Source organism: Microcaecilia unicolor, chromosome 8, assembly GCF_901765095.1.
Source record: "Microcaecilia unicolor chromosome 8, aMicUni1.1, whole genome shotgun sequence".
In the NCBI taxonomy this organism is placed as follows: Eukaryota; Metazoa; Chordata; class Amphibia; order Gymnophiona; family Siphonopidae; genus Microcaecilia; species Microcaecilia unicolor.
In genome coordinates this window covers 48878212-48893665 of record NC_044038.1, presented here as the reverse complement: position 1 = coordinate 48893665, position 15454 = coordinate 48878212, and positions in this window count along the sequence as shown.

The following is a 15454-nucleotide window of genomic DNA, read 5'->3' as shown; positions in this document are numbered from 1 at the left end:
TCTGATCTCTACATCTCAAATGATAAAGGGGATGGAATGACTGTCCTATGAGGAAATGCTAAAGAGGTTAAGGCTGGTCAGGCTGAGGGGAAATATGAGAGAGGAGTAGAACAGGTAAATATGAACTGGTTGTTTACTTTTCAAAACATACAAAAATTAAGGGGCACATAATGAAGTTATTAAGTAGTACATTTAAAATAAATAGAAGAAAATATTTTTTTCTTTCAGTGCATAATTAAAATCTGGAATTCATTGTCTGAATATAGTAAAAGCAATTAGTGTAGCTGGGTTTTAAAAAGGTTTAGATATGCTCCTGGAGAAAAAAAGTCGATAAGCTCTTTTTTGTTGTTGTTGTCGTATCATCTTTATTAAGCTCAACCACTTCAAAAGCATAGTACAAAAAACAAACTGTGGTATCACTTAAGGTGTCATGTGATCTTATCCGTGCTAATAAAACAATCAACTGAACATTACAAGATAGAATTTCACCATCACAACATAACACAAATTTGTCAGAAAGAGAACTGCTAGAATACACTAATGAGCAAAACCCTATGAGATAGGTTGGCATTTATTATTATGGTATCACAGACCCCTTGAATCCCTCAGACTAACGCCCCCTCCACCTATCCCTGTCCCAAACCCATACGCAAGCAGCAATCAATATGGTCAGAATGTTATCACTACAGATGCTGTAGAAAGTGCCACTAGTGGTTAGTGTATAGAAATACAAATAATCACGTTAGCTATTGAGGAAGAGAATCCCAATATGTTTCCTACAGAGTTTAAAAAGGGGTTAGACAGTTTCCTAAAGGACAAGTCCATAAACCACTACTAAATGGACGGGGAAAATCCACAATTCCAGGAATAACATGTATAGAATGTTTGTATGTTTGGGAAGCTCGCTAGGTGCCCTTGGCCTGGATTGGCCGCTGTCGTGGACAGGATGCTGGGCTCGATGGACCCTTGGTCTTTTCCCAGTGTGGCATTACTTATGTACTTATGTACATGGATTAAAAGACCTTCCACCGCTGATTAACTCCCAATCCCGTCTCTCTGTGCTCCATCAGCAAGAGGTCAAAAAGAAGCTTATGCCATTGAGTGAAATTTGACACTAATTGCAGTCACCAGTTTAATAATATCATTTTCTTTGCCAATAAGGAATCTTTCTGAAAGAATAACACTTTTCCCTCAGATACCACTCCAGGCAACTCTCTCCCTTGAAAATTATGGTGTTGTAGGCCCTATGAACAACCAAGTAATTTTCGCATGAAACATTAAAACTGTTGCAAAAAAGTTTGAACAAAGGAGCAATGCCAAAACAATGGAGCCAAAGTAGCGGTATTGGGATTGCCTTTTGGACATGCTCCATCTGTAATCAAGTGGGCTTTAAACACACTCTAGAGGGCAATGTGCACTCTCAACAGGAATTTGTACTCCAACTTCCTTAAAGTTGAACAAATACCAGAATTTTTGCCAGGATTTTTAAATCAACATTTATTTGAGAGATAAGCCTATAGGACTCAGGAAATAGGGGATCCTTCCCAGGATTAGGGAGGACTGTGATCAACACCTGATTTTTGGTGGGAGTTATATAGCAATGCTGAACAACCTGTGATTAATACACCTTCAGAAGATCCACCAGCAGGGAAGATAGGAGCCTGAAAAACTTCCTGCTATACCCATCTGGGCCAGGTGATTTGTGCAATGACAAAACCTTTGGATCTCCATCCCCATGATAAGAGCATTCAACTGTGCGTGCTCTACCTCTGATAGTGCAGGTAGTGGTAAAGACATTATCACACACAAATTCGATCCCGACTCAAACCTAATACTAACAGATACAAAATGGACACCCACACCGTGGTCAGACCATTATAAAGCATACATCTCCCTCCAATGGCAAACGAAAGACACAATCAACAAACAAGAACGAAAAATCTACACCACAAGAGGAAAAATAGACCCGGTAATATTCTGGCAACAGATCTACCACAACGGATGGTCAGTGAAGGCAGATATAAACCAATTCCTCCTAGAATGGGACGAAAGATGCAGATAAATATTAGACAATATAGCCCCAACTCAAACTAGAACCTCACACAGAAAGAACTCAATACCAAGGTTCAATGAAGAACTGAAAAAAAATTAAAACACAAGTTAGAAGGTTAGAACGTGCGTGGAAAAAAAAGAAAGACGACCCCACACTCAACGCCTGGAAACAACTTCAAGAAAATAAATATACCATAAGACAAACTAAAAGACAATACTACAAAACTGAAATTGGACCAAACTACAAGGACACACATAAACTCTTTCAGCTCGTGAATAAACTACTAGATATCACACCAATCACAACCAACAGCAAAGACACACCAGGATCAGACAATCTTGCGAGATACTTCCATGAGAAAATCGTACAACTACGACTCAAAATACCTGTCAGTACCATCGATTATGCCATACTCCTTGATTGTCTAGACCCAGACCCTGGTGTATACCCAGCAGACAGAACCTGGACCAACTTTGAGATACTATCGGAGGATCTCATCTCCCAAATGCTTAAAAGATTCGCCAAATCCCATTGCAAACTAGATATATGCCCAAACAACCTTATGACATTTGCCCCTCAACAATTTATAACAGACCTAATGAACCACGTAAACTACAGTATATGTTACAAAATGGACTTTTCCAGGAGGAGAAAGGGAACATCCTACTCACCCCATACCCAAAGACGCAAAGAAAAATGCTAGCGAACTAACCAACTATAGGCCAGTAGCATCCATTCCCTTAATAACCAAACTAACGGAAGGGGTGATGACCAAACAATTCACAAACTACTTAAACAAATTCTCAATACTGCACGACTCCCAGTCAGGATTTCGGTCTAACCATAGTACCGAAACAGTACTAGTTACTCTCATGAATAAGTTCAAACAAATGATTGCAACTGGCAAGAACATACTACTTCTACAATTTGACATGTCTAGCGCCTTCGACATGGTTGATCATGGAATATTAATACATATCCTTGAGTACTTCGGAATTGGAGGCAACGTTCTCAATTGGTTCAAGGGGTTCCTAACCACACGATCATACCAAGTGACATCTAATTCGACTACATCAGCCACATGGATACCTGATTGCGGAGTTCCACAGGGATCCCCCCTCTCACTGACCTTATTCAGCCTAATGATAATACCCTTGGCCAAACTACTATCAAACCAAAACCTCAACCCATACATATACGCAGATGATGTAACGATCTACATCCCATTTAAACAAGATTTAAAGGAAATTTCCAATGACATCAACCAAAGCCTACATATCATGCACTCATGGGCAAATGCATTTCAACTGAAACTCAATGCAGAGAAAACCCAATGCCTAATCCTCACCTCTCAACATAACACGAACATATTCACCACCATTAACACACCAAAACTGAACCTTCCAATTTCGGATACCCTAAAAATTCTTGGAGTTACCATTGATCGACACCTAACTCTTGAGAGTCACGCGAAAAACACAATCAAGAAGATGTTCCACTCAATGTGGAAACTAAACAGAGTAAGACCTTTCTTCCCAAGGACCGTCTTCTGCAATCTGGTACAATCAATGGTACTCAGCCATCTAGACTACTGCAACGCACTCTACGCTGGCTGCAAAGAGCAAATAATCAAGAAACTTCAGACAGCTCAGAACACAGCAGCTAGACTCATATTCGGTAAAACAAAATATGAAAGTGCGAAACCCCTACGAGAAAAACTACACTGGCTCCCACTTAAAGAACGCATTACGTTCAAAATATGTACCCTAGTTCACAAAATCACTCATGGAGATGCCCCAGCCTACATGTCAGACCTGATAGACTTACCATCCAGGAATGCTAAAAAATCATCCCGCACATTCCTCAATCTTCACTTCTCCAACTGTAAAGGGATAAAATACAAACTAAACATGTGCCAACCTTTTCCTACTTGAGCACACAATTCTGGAATGCGCTGCCGCTCAGCATGAAAACGATCTATGAATTAACTAACTTCCGTAAACTACTGAAAACCCATCTCTTTAACAAGGCATACCACAAAGATCAACAAATGTGAACTCCTACAAATATACCCAGAACTGTATTATAATATTTGTTTGTCACACTACTATCATGTTTCATCATTATCATGTTAACCAAGATCCTATGTAATACTAAATGTATATTCTCTTATATACTCCCATCATTCATGATGTATGGTAAGCCACATTGACCCTGCAAAGAGGTGGGAAAATGTGGGATACAAATGCAATAAATAAATAAATAAAAGAGGAAAATTGTTCCGGGATACACCAGGTCTCTGAAAAGTAAAGCTTCCTGTAAAAGTCAGAGAAAACATTTCTGAGCTTTTCAGGATGAGAAACCACCTGCCCAGCTAAGGTTTAAGAATTGAGATAAAGGCAGGACCAGACCATGATTTTGTAAGATTCACCAGCAATTTCCCAGGCTTGCCTCCAAATCAAAAAAGTCTATGGTAAAAATTGGAGCTTTTTGGGTTTTTGTGTATTAAATTGTTAAGAGTCATCTGGGTTCTGAATAAATAATATTTTTGCGAGAGATGGAACCTGCTGAAAGCACATCTTCCCCACCCATAGCTTAGATTCCAGGGCCAAAAGTTGGTTATCTGCTTGGTTTTTTCTCCTACTAGCATAGGCAATAAAGTCCTCTCTCAACACTACTTTTCCAGTTTCTCAAATAAAAGAGCATCTGATGTGTGCTCATCTTTATGGTAGCAATACTGAGCAGCCTAGTGGTTAGGGTGGTGGACTTTGGTCCTGAGGAACTGAGTTCAATTCCCACTTCAAGCACAGGCAGCTCCTTGTGACTCTGGGCAAGTCACTTAATCATCCATTGCCCCATGTAAGCCGCATTGAGCCTGCCATGAGTGGGAAAGTGCAGGGTACAAATGTAACCAAAAAAATATGATTGAAAATCTGGGTCCTTATACTACTGTACTGGGAATTTTCAATGAGCCTTTTGCTTCTCAATCTTTCCCAAGCCCTCCCCCACATACCACCCATATAGTGTATATGGTCAGAGATCTCTAGGGGTCCAATCACAGACTCATTCACCCTGGAGAACAAGGAATTAGTAACAAAAATATAATCAATCTGAGACATTGTGTTATGAACTCTAGAGACATGCATATAGTCTTGCCTTGCCATACATCTTTGAGGCACTCTTGAAGAAGACCCTGAGGCTGTGGTCAGATCGTAAATGTAGTCTGGATTGACCAGCTGAGGCGTCAAGTATAGGATCCAGCACCAAGTTGAAGTTCCCAGCTAATATCATATCTGATCTCCCAAAGGGAGCCAATTGTGATAAGGGACCTGAAAAAAAGATTTAGGAGCGCTGTTCAGAGCATAAATAGAGGCAGCCATAAGTTCTTTTTGACCTAAGTGCCCATAAATAATTATATACCTCCCTTCATGGTCCTGGACAACTTTTTTTTTTAAATTTGTACCCCGCACTTTCCCACTCATGGCAGGCTCAATGCGGCTTAGGTACTTATTTGTACCTGGGGCAATGGAGGGTTAGTGACTTGCCCGAGTCACAAGGAGCTGCCTGTGCCTGCAGTGGGAATCGAACCCAGTTCCCCAGGACCAAAGTCCACCACTGAATACCCAAAGATGGGAGTGCTTGCTGACAAGTATAGCCACCCTGGGTTTTTTTTAGAGCCAGAGGAGGCATGGAAACACGTTCTAACCCAGGGGCCTAGATAGACGACATTTTGTGTGTGTGTGGTGTGTGTGGGGGTGCAAAGTTAACAGGGGGAGCAATTGGCATATAGGTGTGAATACTGTTTGGTATACTCCTAAATAATGGCTTAGCATGAACTTTATGACGGATTTCTAAGTAAACAGTCTGTTTTGTATCAACACAAACCACATTCACGCTTATGGAAACTTTGGATGTACTATGTAAAAGTTGCTGTTTACTTCTGCAATGTGTGTATGGATGCCTGTTCTGGTGTGTGCCTGTGATAGGGTTGAATAATTGTCTCTCTCTATATATACAGTGGGGGAAATAAGTATTTGATCCCTTGCTGATTTTTGTAAGTTTGCCCACTGACAAAAGACATGAGCAGCCCATAATTGAAGGGTAGGTTATTGGTAACCAGTGAGAGATAGCACATCACAAATTAAATCCGGAAAATCACATTGTGGAAAGTATATGAATTTATTTGCATTCTGCAGAGGAAATAAGTATTGATCCCTCTGGCAAACCAGACCTAATACTTGGTGGCAAAACCCTTGTTGGCAAGCACAGCGGTCAGGACGTCTTCTGTAGTTGATGATGAGGTTTGCACACATGTCAGGAGGAATTTTGGTCCACTCCTCTTTGCAGATCATCTCTAAATCATTAAGAGTTCTGGGCTGTCGCTTTGGCAACTCGCAGCTTCAGCTCCCTCCATAAGTTTTCAATGGGATTAAGGTCTGGTGACTGGCTAGGCCACTCCATGACCCTAATGTGCTTCTTCCTGAGCCACTCCTTTGTTGCCTTGGCTGTATGTTTTGGGTCATTGTCGTGCTGGAAGACCCAGCCACGACCCATTTTTAAGGCCCTGGCGGAGGGAAGGAGGTTGTCACTCAGAATTGTACGGTACATGGCCCCATCCATTCTCCCATTGAGCGGTGAAGTAGTCCTGTGCCCTTAGCAGAGAAACACCCCCAAAACATAACATTTCCACCTCCATGCTTGACAGTGGGGACGTGTTCTTTGGGTCATAGGCAGCATTTCTCTTCCTCCAAACACGGCGAGTTGAGGTCATGCCAAAGAGCTCAATTTTTGTCTCATCTGACCACAGCACCTTCTCCCAATCACTCTCGGCATCATCCAGGTGTTCACTGGCAAACTTCAGACGGGCCGTCACATGTGCCTTCCGGAGCAGGGGGACCTTGCGGGCACTGCAGGATTGCAAGCCGTTATGTCGTAATGTGTTACCAATGGTTTTCGTGGTGACAGTGGTCCCAGCTGCCTTGAGATCATTGACAAGTTCCCCCCTTGTAGTTGTAGGCTGATTTCTAACCTTCCTCATGATCAAGGATACCCCACGAGGTGAGATTTTGCGTGGAGCCCCAGATCTTTGGTCGATTGACAGTCATTTTGTACTTCTTCCATTTTCTTACTATGGCACCAACAGTTGTCTCCTTCTCGCCCAGCGTCTTACTGATGGTTTTGTAGCCCATTCCAGCCTTGTGCAGGTGTATGATCTTGTCCCTGACATCCTTAGACAGCTCCTTGCTCTTGGCCATTTTGTAGAGGTTAGAGTCTGACTGATTCACTGAGTCTGTGGACAGGTGTCTTTCATACAGGTGACCATTGCCGACAGCTGTCTGTCATGCAGGTAACGAGTTGATTTGGAGCATCTACCTGGTCTGTAGGGGCCAGATCTCTTACTGGTTGGTGGGGGATCAAATACTTATTTCCCTCTGCAGAATGCAAATAAATTCATATACTTTCCACAATGTGATTTTCCGGATTTAATTTGTGATGTGCTATCTCTCACTGTTACCAATAACCTACCCTTCAATTATGGGCTGCTCATGTCTTTGTCAGTGGGCAAACTTACAAAATCAGCAAGGGATCAAATACTTATTTCCCCCACTGTATGGCTATGATTTCTGAACATGCAGCATCATTAAAGGGCAGACTTTTAAATGCTCAGTTAGGTATATATGCTAATCTCAACTTTGTTAATTGTTTCAGAGACATATCCATCTATTTGCTCCCATGATTATAACTGAATTCTATTATTCTGTCTCACTATATTTTCAAATGTAAGCACATTGAATCCAAGTCTACTTGAGATAATGTGGGATATACATGAAAAAAATCCTTTATCCTCCACCTTTTAAGGCACTGCCTATCCAGCTGGATGATGATGGCACAAGGGAAAAACAAGTTTGGTCCCAATGAAGACTAACTAAAATAACCTATTCCTTAGCTGGGATCTAGTATTACCATATTGAAAATGTGACCATACCATGCCTTGTGGTTATGTTCACTAATAAGTTAAACAATTAACTGACTTTCTTGAAAGGATTATCCTGCTTATAATCGAAAGAGAAAATGCCTATATTGCGACCCAAATCGGGAGATGGGTGTCTTTCTCCCGTGGGCACCCAAATCGGTATAATCGAAAGCCAATTTTGGGCGTTTCCAACTGCAATCTGTCGCGAAAATGGGTAAAGTTGGTGGAGGCATGGCGGAGGCGTGGTGAAGGCGGAACTGGGGCGTGGTTATCGGCCGAGGAGAGATGTGCGTCTTTAGCTGATAATCGAAAAAAAGGCGTTTTTACCGCGATTTGGGTCACTTTTTGTGGACCCTTTTTTTCACGCACAAGTCCCATAAAAGTGCCCCAACTGACCAGATGACCACTGGAGGGAATCGGGGATGACCTCCCCGGACTCCCCCAGTGGTCACTAACCCCCTCCCACCAAAAAAAACCCCACTTTAAAAACTTTTTTTCCAGGCTCTATGCCAGCCTCAAATGCCGTACCCACCTCCATGACAGTAGAATGTGTTCTATCCTCTGACAGCCTTTCCCAGGTTCTGATGTGGCTCTCGGGTGAGTGTGACCTTTTCTGTTATGCGCACTGCAGAGTCACATCAGCAATGCATTGTGGTGGGTGTAGGGTATTGGGCTCCGTGATTCCACTAGCTTGTGGGCAAATGCTCACAATGTTGGTAGTTGGTAGGCTCTACTCCCATGGTGCTTTTCCCTGCTTACTGGGTCAGAGTGTGCCCTGTTTTGTTTCCGGTAGTCCATGAGGTAGTGGCATTTTTGTAAGCCAGTTTTAGATCCCTTTCACGTGTTAGCCATGTTACAGAACTTAGTTCTTACCTTGAATGTGGCTGAAAGAGGGCATTGTACTCTATTCTGCTAGCTCTGACCTATTGCTAATCTCAGTACCAGGGAGACTCGTTGCCAGTGGGGCACAACCTCTGATCTGCAGTTAACTGTGAGTAAGCGTGGCTTATTCCAATAAGGACCCATCAAAAACCATCTGTCTTGTATACAATAATTTTTAAGCTGTTGATATTCAATTTTTATTTAATGATACTTATATCTACATATGAAAAGCTTTCAAATAAATTAAAAAGCTGTCAAATACATTAAAAAAAATCTTTTGTCCTCCACCTTTTAAGGCACTGCCCATCCCAACTGGAACAGCTTTAGACTTTTTTACAGATGGACCACGCATAGGCAGTCCATTATTTCTATTGTTTTCAGGTGGCTTCAGCCCATATAATGGGCTAGATAGGCTTATACGCTCTCCTGTTCTCAATCTACCTCCTTGAGGTCCACTACACTTCTCTCCCTCTCTTTGAAAAAGGAGATAGAGCAGCTTTCAAACTAGAATGTGGGGGAAAGCCGACAGTCACACCCAGGAGCGCATGGTTCAGTGTGGAGTATCCTGGAACAGGACGCTTAAGGAATCCTAGTAGAGAGGTTTCAACAATGCTGAAAGTAAGCCAGGTGTGCTTAATGGAGAGAGCAGGATAAAGGATGCACATTATCCCCTTGAACATTCTAAGCAGTTTGTAAATCAAAGGGAAAAACACAATTTCAAGTGCCCATATACAAATGCTAGAAGCCTAAAAAATAAGATGGGAGAGTTAGAATATATAGCACTAAATGATGAGGTAGATATAGAGACTTGGTGGAAAGAGGATAATCAATGGGACACTGTGTTAACAGGGTACAAATTGTATCACAATGGTACAGAGGATCAGATTGGAGGGGGTTGTGCTATATGTTAAAGAGGGAATTAAGTCAAATAAAATAAACATTCTACATGACACAGATAGCAGCGTGGAATCATTATGGATAGAAATTCCATTTGTGAAGGGAAGGAGTATTCTTGTAGGGCTGTACTACCATCCACTGGGACAGAGCGAACAGAAGGTGAAGAAATGTTTACAGAGATTAGGAAAGCTGGCAAATTGGGCAATGCTATAATGGGTGATTTCAATTACCCGATATTGACTGGATAAATGTTACATCAGGGAGTGCCAGGGAGATAACATTTCTAAATGTAATAAATGACAGCTTCTTGGAGCAGCTGGTTCAGGAACTGACAAGAGGAGGAGCCATTTTGGATCTGGTCCTTGGTGGTGTGCAGGGCATAGTGAGAGAGGTGGCGGTGTTGGGTCCCCTGGAAAACAGCGATCATAACAAGTTTGAGCTACTATCTTGGATGAGCCCCAAAGTAAAATCTACTGCAGCTGCATTTAATTTTTGAAAGGGCGACTATAATAAAATGAGGAAAATGGTTAAAAGAAACTAAAAGGATTGGCTGCAAAGATAGGACACTAAATCAGGTGGATGTTATTCAAAAATACTATCTTGGAAGCCCAGCCCAGATGCATTCTATGTATTTGCAAAGGTGGAAAGAACAGAAAATGTCAGCCAGCATGATTAAAAGGTGAAGTAAAAGAGGAAAGGGAAATGGGACTTGATATACTGCCTTTCTGTGTTTTTTGCAACTACATTCAAAGTGGTTTACATAGTATATTCAGGTACTTATTTGTACCAGGGGCAATGGAGGGTTAAGTGACTTGCCCAGAGTCACAGGGAGCTGCAGTGGGAATTGAACTCAGCTCCCCAGGATCAAAGTCCACTGCACTAACCACTAGGCCACTCCATTACAGCCAAAAGATTGTCCTTCAAAGAATGGAAAAAGGACCAAATGAAGAAAATAAGAAGCAACATAAGCCTAAGAAGGCTAAAGAGGATATGAAGAGAAACTTGCCGCAGAGGCTAAAACTCACAGTAACAACTTTTTCAGGTACATCAGAAGGAGAAAGACTGTGAGAGAATTAATGGGACCGTTAGATCACGAAGGAGCAAAAGGTGCGCTCAGGGAGGACAAGGCCATAGTGGAGAAACTGAATTAATTCTTAGCTTCTATCTTTATGGAAGAAGATGTAAGAGATCTGCCTGTACTGGAAATGGTTTCATGGGTGATGATGTGGAGGAACTGAAAGAAATCTCAATGAACCTGGAAGATATACTGAGCCAAATTGACATAATAAAGAGTAGTAAATCACCTGGACCGGGTGGCATACATCCAAGGGTACTCAAAGAACTCAAGTATGAAATTTCTGATCTACTGTTAGTAATATGTAACCTGTCATTAAAATCGTCCATAGTACCTGACGATTGGAGGGTGACCAATGTGACGCCAATTTTTTAAAAGGGTTCTAGGGGTGATCTAGGAAATTATAGACTGGTAAGCCTGCTGTCGGTGCTGGGCAAAATAGTGGAAACTATAAAAAGAATAAAATTACAGAACACGTAGACAAACATGGTCTAATGGGACAGAGTCAGCATGGGTTCAGCAGAGCGAAGTCTTGCCTCAACAATTTGCTTCATTTCTTTGAAGGCATGAAAAACATGTGGATAGAGGTGAGTCAGTGTATCTAGATTTTCAGAAAGCTTTTGATAAAGTTCCTCATGAGAGACTCCTGAGAAAATTAAAGAGTCATGAGATAGGAGGCAAGGTTTTGGTGTGGATTAGGAATTGGTTATTGGACAGAAACAGAGTATAGGGTTAAATGGTCATTTCGCTCAGTGGAGGAGGGTGGAGTGCCACAGGGATCTGTACTGGGACCAGTACTATTTAACATATTTATAAATGAAATGGAAATCAGAACAATGAGTGAGGGGATCAAATTTCCAGATGATACAAAACTATTCAAGGTTGTTAAAACACGTGCGGACTGTGAAATATTGCAGGAAAACCTTAGGAAATTGGAAGACTAGGCATCCAAATGGCAGATCAAATTTAATGTGGACAAATGCAAGGTGATGCACATTTGAAAGAATAATCCAAATCATAGTTACCTGATGCTAAGGTGCACGTTGGGGGTAAGCGCTCAAGAAAAAGATCTGGGTGTTGTTGTAGATAATACGCTGAAATCTTCTGCTCAGTGTGTGGCAGCTGCCAAAAAAGCAAACAGGATGCTAGGAATTATTAGGAAAGGGATGGTGAATAAAACTGAAAATACTATAATACCTTTGTATCGCTCCATGGTGCATCCGAACCTTGAGTATTGTGTTTAGTTCTGGTCACCATATCTCAAAAAAGATATAGCAGAATTAGAAAAAGTTCAAAGAAGAGCGACCAAAATGATAAAGGGATGGAGCTCCTATCGTAGGAGGAAAGCTAAAGAGGTTAGGGGTCTTCAGCTTGAAAAAGGGATGAGGGGAGATATGATTGAGGGCTACAAGTGGTGTAGAACGAGTAGAAGTGAATCGATTTTAAACTCGGTCCAAAAGTACAAAGACTAGGGGACACTCGAAGAAGTTACATGGAAATACTTTTAAAATAAATAGAACAAATATTTTTTCACTCACGTTAAGCTCTGGAACTCTTTGCTGGAGGATGTGGTAACAGCAGTTAGCGTATCTGGGTTTAAAAAAGGTTTGGACAAATTCCTGGAAGAAATGTCCATATTCTGCTATTGAGATAGACATGGGAATCAACTGCTTGCTCTGGGATTTGTAGTATGGAGTGTTGCCACAATTGGGTTTCTGCCAAGGACTTGTGAACTGACTTGGCCACTGTTTGAAAACAGGATACTGGGGCTAGGTGGACCATTGGTCTGACCCAGTATGGCTACTCTTATGTTCTCATGTTATGTTCTTATGTTCCCTTCCACCTCCCCAGCCCAACCCAGCAGAGTAACACTTCTCTCATTTACTGGATCCAGCACCCTTTTCTCTCTCCCTCCCCGCAGTCTTTCTACTTGCCTCCGTAGCAGTACCACAGTGATTGAAGCAGGGCTGTCTTGGAGCCTCAACTTTCCTTAGAACACAGCCCCATTTTCCTCTGATGTAACGTCCTGTTTCTATGAGGGTGGATGGAAGCAAAGTTACATCAGAAGAGGGTGGGGTATGCTCCAGGGAAGGCCGAGGCTCTGAGAAAGCCCTGCCCTGCTTTAATCATGTGATACCACTATAGAGGCGAGGTGGAAGGACCTTGGGGAGGGAAAGGGGAGACGCCTGCATCAAGAGCATCTGTAACAGTCGGGGCAGGGGTTCATGGACATGCAGGCACCTCTGGCCACCATTGTTGGGGGTGCCTGAGACAGGAATGGGGGGGCCTGAGCCCCCAAGGCCCTCTGTAGCTACGCCACTCCAACCCAGAACTGTTGCAGTTTTTGATGCTCCATGCATATAGCTTTGTTTTCTGTATGCAGGCTATATCCGCCTAATGCCTTCTTAATGCCTGCAAACTCTTTGTCCTCTTTATGGGGGAATTAATTTCCAAAACATTCCAAGACATAGTCATCATCTATACAGTATATGTGGACTATAGATACAGAAACCTATAAGCAGTGACCTCCAGGGAGCCCAGCCCCTAGCCCGGGAAATGGTATCACTTCAAACCACCATCCATCAATAAAAAAATCCCAATTACTACAAATCTTCTCCCTTATAACCCCCCAACCCCACTTCTCTCCCCCCCAATCCATCCCTCCCTCCTTCCTCTCCCTCCAAATCTCTTCCTCTACTCATGCCATAATCACAGCCATCCGTTGTCACGTGCACTCAGTCAAAACCCCTGCAACCACCCCCATTCACTCACAGCATTCATACCCCCCAAAAACATACAGTGTCAATAGGCCATTAAAAGGTTTCATGGAAGACTCAATAGTCCATATAGGCATTAGACTCACAGTAGGTCATTTGTTTCACATGCACAGACAAGGAGCATAGATCCTCCAGGACCAACACCACTAGATCCCCCAGCATAGCAGCGGGGCAGGTTATCCCATGCTGCCGACCCCCCTTGGTCCCTCAGGGTCAAATGGCATCCTCTCCAGGACTTTCTTTTAAGGAAGAGGTAGTGAAGCTATCTTATGGGTCAGCTGTCGCCTCTGGAAACGAAGCTCCTACTTGCTTCTGGGCAACAGGTGCACTTTACTGTGCATGAAAAATCCACAGGGGTGCTGGATATTGAGGTATAAATGGCCCCACTCGGCAAAAAACTGGAACAAATGGATTTCAACCCATTCATATATGCAGACGATGTCATCATCTACATACTTTTTAACAACAATATCACGAAATACTAGACAAGGTCAAAAAAGACTTGGACCTTATGGCAAATTGGGCCACAGCCTTCAAACTCAAACTAAACAGAGACAAAACTAAATTCCTGGTTTTATCCAGTCCAGACAACCTCACATTATACCAAAGATTTACAATCAACAACCAAACCTACCAAATCAAAACACAACTAAAAATACTGGGAATCATTCTCGATAAACATCTAACTATGGACAGTTAGGTATTAGCAGTTACATCAAATTGCTTCAAAACACTATGGAAACTGAGAAGTATCAGAGACTATTTTCCAAGACAATCATTCTGGCTAATAGTACAAAAGATATTATCAAAACTAGACTATTGTAATGCAGCGTATGCAGGATGCAAAGAAAGTACACTAAAATCACTGCAAACCATCCAAAACTGCTGCAAAGCTGATATTTAAAAAATCGAAATACGAGAGAACAACCCCACTTCTTGAAATATTACACTGACTACCTATCAAGGCAAGACTAGTTTTCAAAATAAGTACCCTCATCTACAAAATATTATTTGGAATGTCCCCAGAATATATGTTAGACCTGATTGAATTATCCCCAAGAAATGCAAGCCCAGAAACCAGAGGATACCTGCTTATCCACCTACCAAATTGCAGAAACACAATCTACAAAACAATCTACATGGCCGAATTAGCTACCTACACTCCAAATAGTGGACCTCAATACCCAAGGCCATAAGAAGCATCATCAATTATCTACAGTTCAGAAAAGAACTGAAAACACACCTTTTCAAAAAATACAACATAGACTGCAAATGATCTAAAAAACCTCTAACTGTAACATCACTTAACTGTAAAACTGTAACTGTAAAACTGCAAGCCACTTTGAACCAAAATTTGCTTTTGGAAAATAGTGGGATACAAGAATGTATAAATAAATCTCACATTGTGAGCCGCAAGAGTCTTGCAGATGCCATTGAACCCTCAACGAAGCATGGAAGCTTTCAGTCTAATTTGTACCTGCATCAATTGAGGCAAAGTGACCTGTCCAAAATCGCAAGGAGCATTAATGCGGGAAGTGGGATTTTAACCTTGTTATCCCAGCCTTCCGCTAACCACTAGGCTACTCTTCAGACATTTGTTTATCTTTGTATAACAGAAACAGAGTTGTCAACTACCCATAAGAAGCCTAAAAAAATGTATCTGTCCAAAAGGTCCATAATTTAGGTTAGGCTACCCATAAATTAGTCTTCTGGCTGCTCCCCCTCCTGTCCTGCACCAAAAAGTGTGAGCTGCCACTCAACCATCCATCTCTTCCAGTTTCCTCCAATATCATCAG